This window comes from Erithacus rubecula (assembly GCF_903797595.1).
Source record: "Erithacus rubecula genome assembly, chromosome: Z".
Classification (NCBI taxonomy): domain Eukaryota; kingdom Metazoa; phylum Chordata; class Aves; order Passeriformes; family Muscicapidae; genus Erithacus; species Erithacus rubecula.
The window spans coordinates 24,750,171-24,764,364 of NC_136661.1; the positions used below are offsets into that span (position 1 = coordinate 24,750,171).

The following is a 14,194-nucleotide window of genomic DNA, read 5'->3' on the forward strand; positions in this document are numbered from 1 at the left end:
CTAAAGCCACCAGCTGTGACATCAGGACAAATGTGCCTAATCCACCCTGGGGAGCTCAGTTTGACAGCCAGGAAACCAAGGCATAGATAGGAGCCTGAAAGGAGCCTGGAAGGGGTTTGCTCCTGTGAGTGGAAAGGAAAGTGGTTTCTAGAGAACCCAGAGACTCCTCTTGTCCTCAGCCCCTTTAAGGAAACTCCCCCTCACGTGTTGTTTGTGTGATCTGCTGGAGTCTGCATCACATTGAAGCCCATTAGACCTATTTTCTGTAGCTGAATAATTTTAATTTTCTAGTCAGTTACCTTTTAGGTCTCGCTTCTCTCTCTTTTTTTGTGTGTCTTAATTGTCTTTTCCATATACTGGTGCTCCCCTGACTTTCTCTCCCCTCTCTGGTGTGCCTGCTCTCCCACCCTACCCTCTCCCTCCTCTTGCCTGTCTCCACCTGCCCAAACCCTGCAAGGCAATTGCATCTGCCACTCTCCAACTGCTCCATATCATCCCAGCAGTGGTGCAGACATGTGAGTTGTTGTGCCAAGGAGCTCTGTCCTTCCTGGCAGGAGATGGACCCTGGGATCAAGGGTCAGGTCAGTTAAACTGCAGCTACGTATTCAGGCTGAAGGCCACTCATGTCAGGTCTCAGCAGCCTCCCTCCTGGTGCTGATGGATTTTGGAGATATCTTTTTCCAGTTCTCCAGCCCCAGCCCCCTCTCTCATCAGTGCTGCCATATCCCAGATGGGACCACAGGCGTCCTGACTCCAATTTCTCTGATGATGGTGGGAGGAAAAAAATGCCCAAACCAAATCAGAGTCTGTCTCGCCTGTCTAGAAGCAGAGATAAGCTGCTGTAAATCTCTCCCAGTGGCTGGAGAACACCTGTGTTGTAGGCACATGAAACCATGGAAAATGGCATTTTGTGCCTGCAAGCAAGCATCATGCAGCACACCATGATGCCAAGATGTGCTCAGGGAACTGTCTGCAGCTGCACCAGACATCTGAGCTGAAGTAGAGTTGGGGGCTGAGTAGCTGAAGCACAGAGCCAAGCTGCCCCAGGACAGAGCAGATGGAGGGGCATTACCTGTCACTGCCAGGCTGGGGACTCAGCTGCAGCGTTCCCTCTCCTGCCTCTACCTGGGTCTTTTTCCCATCCCCATCCCAGCTGTGGGCTGCTGACACCATGTCCTGGAACTCAGGGCATGTGCACAGCACTCACAGCAGATCCTGCATGCTCTCCACCCCCAAGGAGACAATTTTGGCCTCTCATCACACCTGTGCCTCTGCTGTTCACGAGCAGGTTCCACCACACACCACTTGTTCAGTCACCCCAGGAGGAGCATCCCCACATTTGAGCAGGAGCTCCCATTTCAGTGTCCAGTCTCCAGCTAATTCCCATTCCTTTAGGCCCATCTAAAGACAAGAGGTCCCTGTGTTTGCTCGAGGCCCCTGGGCACAGTGCAGTGACAGGAGGCAGCCGGCTCCTGAGCTGTGTGACTTGCCCTGCTGGGTAATGCCTCCCCTCCTTCCCTTTGAGGAATTTCTCACAGCACGGCTCAGTTTTTCTTTCTGCAGAGGCACAAAGCAAAGGAGATCAAACCTCAGGCACACACACTCCCAGAAATCCATCTGCCAGCAAACCTGGGTGTGGAGCAGGCTGCATCCCTGGTACAGGAAATCAAAGGCAGCGGCTGAAACACAGCACAGCGCCGAGGTCAGGGGTCCCTTTGCTGTCAGAAAAATGGGACAAGAGGAAACAGCAATAATCAGATCACTCAAAAGCCTCGTTTATGCTTCACCTGGTTGCAGGGCTTCTTTCCCTGCAGCACGTAGTGTCTCATGCTTGGCTGTCCCTTCAGTGCCCACAACTGGGAGCACAAGGGATGGGGAGCTGCAGGGAGACAGAGGTGCCAAAATGTGCAGGAGACAGAGAGAGCAGCCCTCAGGGGCTGCCGGGGCTGGCAACTGGCAGCAGCAATCTGTTGTACCTCCAGAGAGCCTGTTGGAACAGAGAGGATGGGGAAATATGCTTTGGGTGTCTTTTGGAGGAAATTCTGTCCCAGAGATGCCAAACTGATCCTCAGGATCAGAGCCTGTCCCTTGGAGCCTGCCCTTTCTGAGCAGCCTGAGCTGTATGCAATCACCACTTTGTTTTTCAGGGGAGAAAAGCAAGGTCTGACATCTCTCCACTGGTAATAAACAGGGGCTTATCTCTGCCTTGCACTTTGCTCTCAGCAAGGCCTTTGACACCCTTGTGCATGCTGCCTTATGACTCAAAATGTCACATGGATCTGTGGCAATTCTTATTTCAGCTGTGGAAGTGACACCTCCTGGACCATGAGACCCGTCTGCATGCAGCACCCAGGGCTTGCTGAACCCTTCTGTTTGCCCAGGAGAGACCTGTGGCTGCTGCTGCTGCTCCTGATTAGATTTGTTTTTCTTGCTGGTCACTGAGCAGTGCATGTGGCCAGCAGGGATGCTGGAGAGCAAATGAGTCCGTGGGTCAGGGGTGTGTAGGTGTGAGGTGTGGGGTGGGATGGCACTGGCTGCACAGGCTGTGCTCAGCTGGGAGGTTGTGATGGGTGCAGAGCAGCACTGGGGAGGATCACTGAGGTGACAGTGTGTAGGAGACTGTGGCTCTGTGTGCTCCCCTGAACATTTCAAGAAATGCATGAGAGGTGATGTGTGTCTTTGTGTGATAAGTGGAGCAAAGCATTCAAGCAACAGGCTCTGTAGGCTGGAGATGTGTATTTGGGTGCAAAGAGATGCTCTGGCAATGCATTTAGGCAATAAGGCTGTATGACAGGGAATGTGGGTGACAGCTTTGCCTGCACAGTTGGTGTGGGACGTGGTGTGAAAGGCTTTTGTCAGGTGTCTGTTCATGCTTTGGTGTGTGTGTGTGTGTCAGTTGTGCCTTTGCACCCCTACAGCAACACATGGGGCAGACTTTACACCCCCATAGCCCTCCCTTGGCAGACAGGATGGGGTAAACCAGAGGCATCACTATTCAAATACTGAAAACACTGTACGAGGTGACCTGTCTGCTATTCCTTAAAAATAAGTGGTGTTTTATGTTCAAGCACTGGCCTCATTTCTAAAACCATATTTGAGGGAAAAAAAAAAAAAAAAAAAAAAAAAAAAGAAAAAAAAAAGAAAAAAAAAAAAAGCAGACAGAAAAAAGGCCAGGAGGAATCAAAAGGCAAAGCCAACAGGGAAGTGCAGCCCTCTGAAGAGGACACATCTCATCTGAGCACAGTACTTCAGACACAGCTCATGAGCCTGTTAAGCAGGGGACATCTGAGTGCTCTGGCATGTGTGAGAGCTGATTTGTATCAGCTCCCACCACATTCCTGAGAATGAGCTCCTGACCCTGAGAACCTGCTCATCCGGTCTGGTGATGGGACAGGGGACCATTGGCAAGTCAGGGCTCTGCACCTCACCTCAGGCTCCTCTCCCCAGCTCAGCCAGATGGCTTACCCTGGTAGAATCCAGCTGGAGTCTGAGGGGCTGTCACTGAGCTGGTGAGTCACTCAGCATCCAGCACCAAGGTACTGGTGTCACACAGGCTGACCCCACATAGCTAGACAGTACCCTGGATATCAGGCAGTGTTAGGAGAGAGCTCCCAGGGCATGGACTGACCTGATGGTGTGCTGACAGCCCCTCAAATTCCTGAAAAGCCCCTCAAAAGTCTGAAATCAACCCTGCAGCTGCCACAGGTGGCACATGCAGGTGGCACATGCATGTGAGGGCAGCAGGTTTGTCTGCCAGCCAGAGCCATACCCAGGAGGGCTGTGTTAGGCATGCATGGACATGGGCAAGGAGAGGGAGGAGGAGTAAGGTCAATATGGGATGTGGGTCTGTATCTCCAGGGTGATGGGAGCCTGGAGAAGAGCAGCATGCAGGGCTGTCCTCCAGGCAGGAGTAGGGTGATGGGCAAGAAAAAGGGAAGGAGAAATTAGGTCCTTTGGGGTGATGGTTCATCCAACTCCTTTCAGCCACCTCTGGTAGGGACGAATCACTCTCTAGGCTGCTGTTTTCTCAAGTAGGCATTCGGTCTCACTCTGCGGCCCTGTTCCCTGCCCGTCCCACACAGTGGTACTATGAGGCCGGGTAGTAGAAGGCACAGGGCATCCTTCTCATCCTCCCTCTGCCCGGCAGACCCACAGTCACTGCCACAAACCCCGTGAAAAACAGTGCCTGCACCAGCGCCAGGCACATCCCTGACACTCCTGCCGTCGGCGGCGTCATTTAAATATCCTGGGCAGGACGGGTTCTGATTGCTTCTATTATCAAGATAATCTATCCGTCTGATTCCGAGAGACCTCCCGCGGGTTTGCCCTAATATCGCTGAAAGAGGAGCTTAATCCCCGTGCCGTGCTGGCTCTGGAATGCGCTCGGCATTCCCGTATTCCTGCGGCGTGCGCGCGCCCGCCGCACGGCTGATGTGGCCCAGGAGCCGCGATGCGCCGCGCATCGCAAAGAGCAAGAGCCGGGCTGCAAAGCTCTGCCTCCTGCTTCCACCAGCAATGGATAATTAACTGCGTTTGCAGCCTCCCAGCAGCTTCACAGCTGCCTTGCAGCCCAGCAGCCAGTTGTTTTCCAGCCCCAAAGCAGTCCCACAGCCATGCCTAAATGGCTGTTTTCTGGTTTGCTGCTGTTTGTCCTTGGGATCCTGAGCAGTAGGTGAGAGGGGGTGTTGGCTCTCTGGGTAACCTTTTTCCCAAATATTGCTCAGACTAACAGTTCATGTCACAAAGATGAGACGAGTTTTTGGCCCAAAAGCCTCTTTCTAGCTTTTAAGGGAACAACACAAAGGGAAAGCCTGGAGCACGAACGCTGAAGCCAAGCTCCCTGCCCAGAAGTCAGCCAAGGAGCTCATTTCTCATCAAACCCAAGGAATGTCAGTCAGAATGGAGATAACCTGCAAAGAAGAAGTGAGAATGGTTTGCTCTGCACCATAATGCATACCAAAAGACAGCTGCTATGTCAAAAGATGGGATCCCATTGGAGCAGGGCCAAATTACCAGGGAGAAGGGTCTGAGGGACAGAAAGGGCACAAAGCAAGCACTGTTCTCCCATAGGGTCAAACTAAGGTTCATTTTCAGAAATGGACTGAGCCAATGCCCTTCCTTTTCTGCCCCTGAAAAACAGATGTTTTCACAGGAAGAAATCATTGATTTCTGGCCCACTCCAGCATCTCTCTATTCAAACATGCTGCTGTTTTTCTCCAGTTCATCTGCAGGTGCCCTCGGCTGCAGTGTCCAGACCTGGACACAGCTCAGACAAAGCAGAATTGCAGATTTCAATGGCTTACATCCAACATCCAGCATTAATGCATCCCAGGAGGTGAGCTGCCCTTTTTGCTAAACCATCACACTATTGACTCATGCTAAGTTAGTCATCCATCTGAACCCCCTGATCCTTGCCTGCCATCCTGCTGCCTCTCCAGTCTCTCCTGTCTATGCATTCATGCATTCATTTATCCCTCCCAAATGTGGTACCCTATGCTCTCTGTACTAAATTTCATATGGCTGATTCCAGGCACTCTCTCCCATCCATCCCTGTTGTTTGGAATTCTGAGCCTGTACTCCAAAGTTCTTGCAGCACCCTCATTAATACACAGCCCTGGACTTATTTAGCAGATGCTGATAACAAAATGCATATGATTACTCCCAGTTAGCAAAGAAGTGTATCTATTTAGCCAGCAGGAACGTTTTTATTTATAAATGCCTTGAAAAAGCCTTCAATTGCTATCACTCACACTGATACAAATCCAGTGTAATAACTATTGACTCTAGCACAGATACTTCAAATTCATTCTGGTAAGTATTTGAGAGCAGAGTTGGGCCCATTCTTGTCATGTACCCAGCAGCTGGTCATACCATCAGTCTGTGAAATACCCGCAATAGGTGGAGCTATTTATCCTCACTCCCCAATGAGGGATAATTGTTCTTTCTCTTTTTTTTCTTTTTCTTGTTCCTGTCTAAGCTGCTCGCAGAAGAGCTCTCTAAAATGAGAAATAACAATAACAACAACAAAAAAAAAATCCCACCAACAAATCAAACAACTTAATAACTTTAAAAAAAAAATTTATAAAAAAGGACCCATAGCTCTAGAGGTGTCACTTGGTAAATCACAATCAGCTGCTGCTCAGAAAAATGAGGCTGGTGAAAGAGCTCAGCTCTCTCTGAGCACGCTTGATGAGATAACACAGTCTGTGAGACAGCTCTTGCTATGTTGCAGCAGCTTTAAAATGTATTTCTTTTGATACAGAGCTATTCATGGCAAACACGCCAGCAGTGCCTGAGCAATGTTTCTCACTGTTCAGTGCCCTGCCTCGAGTCTGTAGAACAGAGGATTTTGGTGAAATGATGGTAGTGGGAATCAGAGGAAGAGGTACTGTCTGAGGAGGGTTTGTGTGCTGGAGGAGCCCACCCCAGCACTGAGGTTTGCTGACATGTGCCCTCTTCTGCCAGTGTCTGACTGTTTGCTAAAGATGCAGCAACCACATAGCTCAGGGACTTCCTGAACAAGACAGAATTCCCATGTAACTACAAACTTCTCCTTTCTATAAAATTGCCCAGGCTTTTCTGCCATCTAGGTAAGCATTTAGCATCCATGACCAGGCTGCTGAACATCCAGTACTTATTGCTGGAATATTTCTTATTTACTTTGGAACCTGGCTCCACCTTGCTTCATCCAATGGGTCCTACACCAGATGAGACACCTTGCCCACCTGGTTCATGCCTTGAATTTATGAGGAATTCCCTTACTCATCTCTCTCACATCCTCTGAATTTGACCAGCCTCATTGCAAACCACAGGTTTCCAGCCGATCACACTTATCTCACAGGTTGATGTTCCTGTAATTAGCAGCAGTAAAAAGGCCATCACTCGGAACAGGATTAATTAGCCCAGTGAAGAGGATTCAAGAGGGAGCAGGCAGGAGCCAGGAAAATCAAGGGGAGTGCATCTCCAGGCTGTGTGTGAGGAAGGTCAGAGCGTGGCTTAGCTGCCCAGGATGCCAGGAGCATGGTCAGCACCACCCAGGAAGCAGGAGCAGGGACCTCCCTGTGCTCCATGGTGGTCACACAGCATCAGATAATCCACTCAGGGAGATGGACTGAAGCTGAATGGGAGCTGGCTCAGCTGAGCATCTCATGGGGCACCACTGGGACAGGCGATGTGGTGGTAGAGTCACACTATGAGTAACCCATGGCAGCCAAAGACCAGAGAAACTGGGTGAGGTTCCAAGCAGTGATCCTGAATACACCAGCACTCCCATCCTCACAGCACCAGCTCCATGAGACCCAGCTGAACATTGGTCTGTGTGCCAGGCCAGACAAGGAGTGTTTACAGTCAACCATGCTCAAGTGAGGAATAGGGAGGCAGGAAGGGCAGCAAACAATCTCCTCCCACCACAAGTCCTTCCCAGCACAGACAAACCCACTCCAGATCCCATTGCTCAGCCCCACACAACACCCAATTCCCCTCACCCCATGCTGGGGGCAGGAGACCCACATCCTGCTTCAGCCATTGGGATATGAATGTCTCAGGGTAGGAAAGGGAGCCCTAATTCTGCAGGCTGGGATGAGGGCGACACTGACAGGATTGTCACTGCTTGCAAGGACAGGAATTGCACCCCTAAACTCCCACCCCACTGACTTCACTGCCTCTCCTATCTCACTCACCTTTTTCTCCCTTTCTGACAGCACCCAAGCACAGGAGGGAGGGGATCTCCCCCCAGCATCTACTCCAGAGAGCTCTTCTCATTCTGCATTTGGAAGGGAAAGAAGAAAAGGCAGAGCAAACCTGCCTCTCACGTAATCTGCTGCACAAATGCCAGCTCTCAGCAATCGATTGCAAACGCTCCCGGAGGGCTGTTTTCATTTCATAATATTTATTGGGTTGCTTTATTGTCAGAATCATTACAGTTCAATGTACTGCATGGATTTTATGCCAACAGCGCTTAGTTTGTCTTGTTTTTAGCACTCCACATGCCTTATGTGGGGCCATGGCTGCACCTGGGCTGGGACTGCTCCTCATGTGGAGTCCTCTGTGCAGCATGGGGTGAGTTACCTCCTCTCTCTGTGCCTCTATTTCCTGACACCCCTGCACAAACCATGGTTTGTTGAGCTATCCATAAGCTCCCAGGGCAGGGATGGTCTCTGCATATACAGCATCTCTCATAAATGAGTCCTGATCTTGGCTGACCCATTGAGTGTGGAGCAATTGAAGCAACAGAGCCCAAACCATGACATGATAACAAAGGAACTGTGAGGGAGGGAGCAATGGGAGGAGGGAACGGGTTAGGAAAGGGATAACCAGCAGCAGCAGATGCTATATGTAAATCTCCTGAGGGCAAGAGCCTTGGTGAGAGGGGCTAGGATGGCAATTGGGCAGGGTAGCCATTAAGTGGATGAGCTGCTGCACTCCTTGAGATGCAGATGCTCTGCAGATTCTCACTGGTGCAAACTCAGGGCCTGACTGTGTGCCAATTGTCAATGTATATACAGGACCCAAGCAAAGCAGGAGAATGGAAAGCACCCCAGTCCCCATCCTACTGCCACCACTTCCTTGTTTCTTAAGACTCTGACAATCAGGGGGGGAAGAGGAGGAGACCCAAAGGCTACCTCACATCCCCAGTTCTCCCCCAGGAACAGCTGGGCATGGGAGCCAGCACAGTGTGAGAGGGGCTCTCTCTGCAGCAGGGTCCCCTTGAAGACAGAGACCCTGATCACACTTCACCAGTTCACAAAGCAAGGAAATACCTGACCCCAGAGTTATCTCCTGTGCCTCCAGACACACAGCCCAGGAAAAGGGCTGCCTGCTTGCACACATCCAGTCCAGCTGCCAGCCAGGGCTGGCAGCCCCAGGAGAGCCTTGGCCAGAGCTGCTCTCAGGTGTCCAGTGGGGGAACAATGGTTTCCTCGGAACAAAGGCTGGACCCAGCAGGAACATCTGGAGAAGTGGAGAAGGATGGGATGCTGAGGCTTTCCCCAGAGAGGGAGCTAGAAAGAGAAGCAGACGACTGACAAGGGACAGCAGCATCCCTCCTGCAGCAGGTATTTAGTGCTCACGCTCTGCAATAACCCATAATTTGAGCTGTAAAGGGAGCTCTGGCACTAACTCAGATTCAATAAACGCCTGGGGGTGATCTGAGGTTCATCAGGCCCAAGAGAGGAGCAGGGTGAGGAAACACTTCAGGAATCACCACTGAGATCCCTGCCCTGTTCCCAGGCACAGAGACCCCAGCTCAGTGTCAGGGGGTGCCAGGGGTCCCCAGAACACAGCACAGGGCAGCTCCCACCCCAACCAGTGCCTACTGCTAGCTTTGTGATTGTGTGTGTGCTGGGAGTTAATATGCCAGAGCTTTGGCTGTTCACTTGGGTCTCACTTTTTTCAATTACTGCCTGCACGCTGCCTTCCCAATTGCCTGGCGGGCCTTGACTCACCTGCCTGCTAAACATAATTTGTTTTTAATATATGGCTCTGGTAAATTTTCTCTTCCACCCCCTCTTTATTTTTTTTATTTTTATTTTTTTTTTATTATTAAACAAATTTTTTTCTTTTTGCAACTCATGCTTGTAATTAATTCCTAAGCAGGCAATATCTCACCAGACTAAGGAGGGCTGAACTAGGTACCCTTAGGGAAGCAGATACTCAGCACCCACAATTAACCTTGTGTGCACACCCATCCCCAGAGACCAGTGTAACATTTAAGGATGAACCTCTCTGAGGATGCAATCAGCCCTACCATGGTAAGGATGTGGCTGTCCAGCCTGTCTCCAGCCCAGGGCTGCCAAATCTCCACAGGCAGAGAGAGCTGTCATTCCATCTCTGATGGGTTCCTCTAAATCCTGCTTCACTCTTCCTTGCCTGGCTTCTGCCTAGGCTTGCAGCCCAGCAGGATCTGGGGGTCAGTTTGCATTACCCTTTCTGAAGTTCAGCTACTGCAGCAGGTCTCTGTCCCCATCTGTACAGTGGGAATGTGCTCTGGAGGGCACTGAGGGTTGGTTTGAGGTCCCAAGAAGAATAGGGAAAGGAAGCATCGAGTGGGCTGGAAACACATCCTGGAGTTTGTAACCAACTCCCTAATTTCTGGCAGCAGTTTAGTTCATCCAGGGCATGAGGGTATTTATGTCCACCATATTTACACTGTTTTGCATTGGTGGGTGGTAATTACAGTCACCTCTCTGTCCTTGGGGGCTTAAGTGTCATCTGAAAAATCCCAGCTCTTCACTGTGGAAGGAACCTGATCTGACACTGTGTCCCACCAAGGTTTCACCAAGCAGGGTGGGAGCTGCCTCACTGCCTCACTGCCTCCCAAGCAGCCCCCCACCCCCAAATCCCCAGATGCTCATTGCTGGGCCACCACAGAGGAGCCCTTCACACCTTCAGCCCACCTAGCTAAGCAGGCAGAGCTCAGGAACACAAACACTGCATTGGAAACTGCCTCTAAATCCCTCTGCACCACACCTGTGCCTCTGTCTCACCAGGGGTCTGTGATGATAAAGATGCTCCACTTGCAGCCAGGAGAACTGTTTGAGAACCAGCAGGTTCAGCAGCTGATTTCTGCAGAAATTACTGTTCAAACCCACTGCTGTTCATGCCACACAGCAGGACTATGCTAATCTCCCCCATTAAACCTACCAAAACCTTTATGTTTTTAAGAAGCTGCAATAGCCAGAGACCCCCAAAATACCTTCATACAGTTCCCCAGAGGGGCAAGAGAAAAAATGACAACACAAATTCCCTTCAAAAAGCAAGTCAAGAAGGGAAACAGCTGCTCCTAATGACCTGATCCATCAAGCGAGCGTTGGCCCTGTCATTTGCTTCCTAAAAGCTCCTGATCATCAGTGATTATCAACGCTGGCCATGTGCATTTTGATCAGGCACAATCAAAGCTGAGTGCAGCTGAAAGAGCCATAAAAGCCTGTGCAGAGCAATTGGTATGGAGCCCTGGCTGGAGGTCAGGCTGGGAGCTGACTGCCCACGGGCTGAGTTCCTGCACTTACCAGCCAGCTTGCTTTGGAGCTGAATGTAAAAGAGGAGAAATTATGTGGATATCCACGGTGTTTCATTGAAAAGAGACTTAGAAGGGTCTTGAGAAATGGCCTCAGGCAGCAGGCTTCCCTAGGGCACTGGGATATATTACCTGCAGGAGGGGATAAAATGCATCCCCCAGGTGACTGGACAGACCCCACATTACACACACAAACTGTGGCAGGTGAGCCTCAGAAATTCTTTCTCATAATCCATCACCACACTGCAGGCAGCCCCATTTTGCCTGGCCTCAACTGCAGTGTTTTTCTTCCAGTTGCTCTCTTTCTGGTGAAAATGTTTCTTTTTCCAGTCAAAAAGATTTGGCTGGAGAAATGTGGGTTTTCAACTTTTACTCTGAATTTGTTGGTGCTTTTCTTGAGTGCTAAAGTTGGTGCATGTGTGGGGAGATCCCCAGGGCAGCCACTGAGAAGATACTACACCCTCTCAATTGCAGTTGCTGCCAGGACAGTATAGGCTGGAAAACAGTCCATGAAACATGGCCTGTTTTGGTCACTGGATTATTTGAAGCTAATGAGTTAATTTGTTCCACGTTTAAAGCCTTGTCTATAAAGCCAAGTTAATGCAAGGAATAAAATTCACTTGGAAAAGGAGATCTGCATCCACATCTCAGTAAAAGACCTGGCAAGTAACGTGGCAGAATGAGCCTGATGCTGCCTGGGCACCTATTCAGTGCAAACACAAATAAGATCATAGTAATTAGCGATTCATAAAGAGATGAATGTTGGGCAATTAAATAGGTAGTTTGAGGCGTGCTGGTTGAAACGAGGTGTGTGTGGTGATTGTGGATTAGAGGCTGTCCAGGAGGTGGGTGTCTGGCTGCAGCAATGAGATGCCTGGGCGCAGTCACTGCTTTGAAGCACAATTTGCTATTCCTGGTTTTGTGCCCACAGTTCTGAGTGCCAGGTTAGCCCTGCTTCTGCTGAGAGAAAGGTTAGGTTTTAAATGGAAACCCCTTCTGCTGCTGGTGTAGGATTGACAACATGGAGAAAAAAATGACAAAGATTTGCTGCATTTTAGGGAGGGCTCCCTGCATTTCAGGAGGCGTTTGGTGCAGCTCAGAGGTCTGATTTCCTGCATTTCATCTCCTCTTCTTGGAGCTTCCAGTTGTGCTAAAGACTGCCCTGTTATTTCAAGATTCTCCACATCTGCTGCATTGCTGAGTGCTGAGAGGAGACAAGCAGAGCTGAAATGGGCAGGCAGAAGAGAAATGCCAGCAGGATTCAAGCTTTTCATGCATTTTCACCACATGGACAGGCAATGCTGTGTTGGATCACAGCACTGCAGCTCTGGCTCTCAGCCTGCCCTCCACACCATGCCAGCCTCTGGCCAAGCACTGTCCTCCCTGCAAGGGGGGAAAAATTGTTGCCCAAGGTCAGGGAAGGAGCCAACAGGAGGTTATTTCAGGAACATTAACACATCCTTCAATCAGTGCACTGTGCATGTGCCCAGGAGGCTGCAAGCTCCCTCGAGTGAGGAAGACAGGAGTCAGCAGTGGGGTGGTGAGGCCAGCAGGTCATGCTCAGGGCTGTCACATCCCTTCACAGTGCCAGGCTCCCTGTCTTTGTGCTGAGCCTGGTGATGGGGGCACGGAGTGCCTGCAAGGTTAGCAGCGCCTGTAATTATCAGTTAATGCATTTGACTTTCCTCCTCCGGGCTTGATTATTTCAGTGTGATTAACAGGACCTGTAGGATGCCTCTGCAGACACAACATCAGCTGCTGCCTGCCTGCTCTGAGGCGTGGGTACCCAGGCAGGGCTGGCAGGGCTGTCTCCTCTGTGTTTTGTGGTCATCAAGCTGTGAGTGACCATGGGCAGCCAGCAGACCCACGCTCCTGCCTGGGCTGAGCCCAGCACTGCCCAGCCAGCCTGATGAGGCCTCCAGCTTCTCCTGGCACCTGATTCCTGTGCTGTGATGCCCATCTCATTGGGAAACATCCCATCCCCTAATGTCTTGCCTAAACCTTCCCTGCTGAGAGCCTGCAGTTGGTTTGGTCTGTGCTCAGTGGAGCTGATTTCTGCTTATTCTAGTTCCTTTTGCAGCTCCTTTCTGTATATCTGGACACATTTCTCCTCTCCCTTCTGCCTCCTCCTGGAGGCTCTGGATTAAACTGTTTTTATTTTTGCAAGTGTTGCTTAAGTCATGGACCCCCAAATAAGACTACTGCAAGGTCCTGCTTAATTCCTGTAACAGGAAATGTGCAGGAGGGGCTGAGAAGATGATTTCCAGCCAGGACCACCCCTCCATCTCTTCAGGAGATGTCCCCAAGATAGTGCTGCAGAGCTGAGAGGTGCCAGGACACCTGAGAATGGAGTCTAACTTGTGGAATCCTCTTCTTTCCACTGAAATGGTCAGAGTTCAGCTGTTGATTCAGAGCCATTTTGAAATGTTAGAACTGCCATTAACATGATTAAAGCTCTAACAAAATGAGACAGAATAAGTAGACCTGGTCAGCATGCTGCCCGAGGCACCTGGTGATATGTAAAGAGCTTTACACCTCTTCTGAAAGAAACAAATCTATTTCTTTCTCTCTGTATAGATCTGGCACCATGAGGAAGCTGGAACAAACTGAAATTTCAATCCTAGATGCATTTACCTCCACTCAGAGCTCCCCAAACAAACTGTGTCTTATTGGATAATGGCTGCATTTTTCATGTTGGGTTCCTGTTTTTATCTGTGGAGATGGGTTATCTCCTGTCTAATGATATTAAAATCACAGCAGCACAATAACATCCCCATGGGGGTCTCTAATGTACCCTGTCTGGCTCCCACCATTGCTCCTTGACTCCAAGTGTTGGGGATGATTTAAAGTGCAGGTGAATGTGGGCAGCCATTCATGTCATTTGGTTCAAAGCTGTGGTGCCACTCCCATGTGACACTTCTAACTTTTCATGGGGAATTTTTTTTTTTCATGAGGAATACAGGTCAGTATTTTTCCATCACATTGTCCTGTTGGGAAACATAAGGGTAGCTTGAAGGACCCACATGAGGAGACAGGGCAATGGTCAGTGGGCTTGAATGCACCAGAAATCTGCCGGAAAACCTGTTAGAAAATGTGTAAAATAAACTTGTTGGAAATGTGGGGTTGTTTCAGCTGTGTGGGAAATGAATGACCTGATTCTGGCCAGGCTGGCTAACAGCA

The 14,194-nt window shown here is 50.1% G+C and overlaps 1 long non-coding RNA gene across 1 annotated transcript; it reads left to right on the forward strand.

Annotated features, from left to right (window-relative positions):
- Nucleotides 1–2,372: 2,372 nt before the first annotated feature.
- Nucleotides 2,373–8,600, forward strand: LOC306814568. Its single transcript, XR_013777208.1, has 3 exons — nt 2,373–2,497; nt 5,221–5,335; nt 7,701–8,600. It is a non-coding gene; the product is annotated as an uncharacterized lncRNA (long non-coding RNA).
- The last annotated feature ends 5,594 nt before the right edge of the window (nt 8,601–14,194 follow it).